Genomic DNA, 2,833 nt, shown 5'->3' on the forward strand with positions numbered 1-2,833 from the left:
CAGCTCCAATTTATTTAATACCACCCTGCCATTGCACTCAGATCATGTTTTGCTGCCGTGTGAACCATTGTTAGGCATTTAGAAGTTGTCGAGAGCAGGTACTGTACTTAAAACGGCTGAGATACTGTGTGTGAACAACAAAAGTTTACAGGTGCTCTTTCAGGCCTTGTTTTAAATGTGCTGCGTTACGCGGACGGTGGATGATTAAGAAGGGAAACAAAAGTTCAGCCTTTCTTGAAGGCTCCATTTACCCCCATCCGTCATTTCATTAAGTTTGTCAGGTGTATCCTTGTTTATACACAAGAGTTGTGACAGCTCAAGATGGCAGACGTCTCAGTTTAGACAATCCCCTTATGTGTAGTCAACCCTTGCGTCTCAGTCGAGCCTCCAGTGTCCTTGCTCCTGATACTGATTCACTGATGTGGAACGCTGTTGGCTGAGATGCTGGAGGGCATGGGGAGAAGGGATTTGCTCCTCGGCTAAGTATTTTCTCTGTGCCGATTCCTACTGGGCCACGAAAGGAGATTTAAAATCTTATATATACACTTTTAAATGGGCGCACACGCACCCAACACACACGCACACAGCTGTTTTCCTGCCATCAATCTCCCAAATCCACCCTGGCTGTTGTGAAAGTGATAAATTCAGCCATTTAATATCCATAATTAATTTATTACACACAGCGCGCCACAGATTTAGATTAGGTAGTATTTTATCTAGGTAATAGTTGTACCCTTGAAGGTCATTCTGGATGTTTTTCATTATTGCTTCCTGAGTTTACATCCAATAAAGTTGTGCAATAACTTACACAACTTACAACTTACTTATGTGACTGAATGAATAAAACTTGAGGATATTTTACAGACTTTTCTAATTAAGTAATCTGTTAAGAGAGGACATTGCCATATGCTTTCAGATGCCCATAACAGCCTCAAATATGCCCACACAATTGATGGAAAGCCATATCTCAGGAGTATAAATATATGTTTTTTTAAAGGTCTGTGAGAAAATAGCCTCACAGAAGAGAAAGACTGTGGACTATTTCACCAGGTAGATAAGAAAGAAATGGGTTTCAGTTCAGTGTTTATGTATTATGGATTGTATTTTTTTCAACAGAATATTTTTAAACTTGAACAGTTTTTCTGAACGTGTGAGGTTTATATTGTCAGATGCCCCCACAATCTGCTCTAACACAGTGTTTAATCAATTAAAAAGTCTCACAAACATTCTGAGGAATGAACACACAAAATTAGCACGCACCGTCGTCGGTATCACAGTTTAAGCAACAACAGTTTTATTTTGGGCGAGCTGCTGCAGAGCCATTAGTCAAAGAGTCAAACAGCTTCACTGCTGACGGCCAATGAAAAGTGAACAGAGGAGGCTTTCCCTGATGCAGAAAACTCTCTGCTTTTCTCTTTTTGTAGTGAATAAATGTAAGTGAACCAAGTTATCTCGCTGTCATCCCCCTCCTCTCTCCCTCCCTACGCCTGTCTTTCTCCTCTCTGTGTGTCTCTGAAATACACACATACTCTCCTGCACAAAGGAGGGAAAGTGTCACTATGGAAACAAGGAGGCGAGATTCTAAAAGCTACCTCTTGAGACGAGAGTTAAGACAACAAAAAGGAGTCCACAGTGTGAGTGGCAGAAAAAGCAGCAATATACACAGCATCTATACTTCTGCCGCTTGTTCTGCCGCTGTGAATGTCATCATCAAGCCGCCTTGTCTGCCCTTTACCTCACTGCTTTGTGCCTTTACCAGTCTGTGTGCAGACATGTATGTGCATTCTAATACACTCTGCTGCATTTGTGTTTAAGGACGGGAGCTAGTGCTATGCCTGCCTTTAAATGCATGTGGCTCCTCGGACAAGTGTGTGTGTGTGTGTGTGTGTGTGGGGGTCTGAGTGTAATATGCACCACACATTTCTTTAATAGGGCTAATCCATTTTAATCCCACCTGCCACTGTTACCTTACAATGATGAATGTAAGCCTAAATGAGTTGAGACGCAGAGAAATGCCCGCGGGACACAGAGGAGGAGGCTGGGAGGTAGATGTAAGTCTCTATATGTTTGTGTTTATCGGTGTGTGCACTGACGTACTTGTGTGTGTGTGCGTGTGCGTGCGAGTTAGTGCGTGTGCATTTATTAAGGTTCCTGCAGCAGCTGAAACAGGTTTTTCCTCCCTGCTCTGTTCAAGGCTATTTTCTGTGCAGGGTCACTGCTGTCCTTAGTGATGTCTCCTTCAGCTGTAATCAGCACCATGGACAGCAACACCGATCTCCACCACCGCAGGCACCACAGCAGGCATCCATCTCAATAGACTCAAAGAGGCTCCCTCTGCTTAGCTCCTTTCCTTTTTCATTCCCGCAGATCTAAAAGAATTGGATAGGTGAATGCAGGCTGCCCATTAGGCTTCGGTCTTGATGTACTCCTCCAATCCTTGATCTTTAGCAGGGATGGAAAGGAGATGCGGGGAGAAGAAGGAAGAAGGGGAGATAATTGTGAAAGACCTGCAGGCAACCACATCTATTAATAAAGCCTCTAATGGAAAACTCCTAGTGGATAAGTTTCCTCTGGCATGACAGATTCACATGCGTGATTATGAGGGGTAAAATACAGTACAAGTCCAGGCTGCTGATAAAATAGTGAAGTCCTTGTTTAGCACTTGTTACTGTGTATAGAGCCACAGTTTTAGTGCCAACGTCTCTCACATGTGGTGGCTTTGAAAAATAGTAGCAATATGTGGAACCAAATGAAAGAGAGAATAGGAGGAGAGATAAAAAATAAAAAAAAGGCAGGAGCAGGGGAGGGAGAGATAGGAGGAGTATACTACTGT

The sequence above is a fragment of the Epinephelus lanceolatus genome, chromosome 5 (assembly GCF_041903045.1).
Source record: "Epinephelus lanceolatus isolate andai-2023 chromosome 5, ASM4190304v1, whole genome shotgun sequence".
NCBI classification, from domain to species: domain Eukaryota; kingdom Metazoa; phylum Chordata; class Actinopteri; order Perciformes; family Serranidae; genus Epinephelus; species Epinephelus lanceolatus.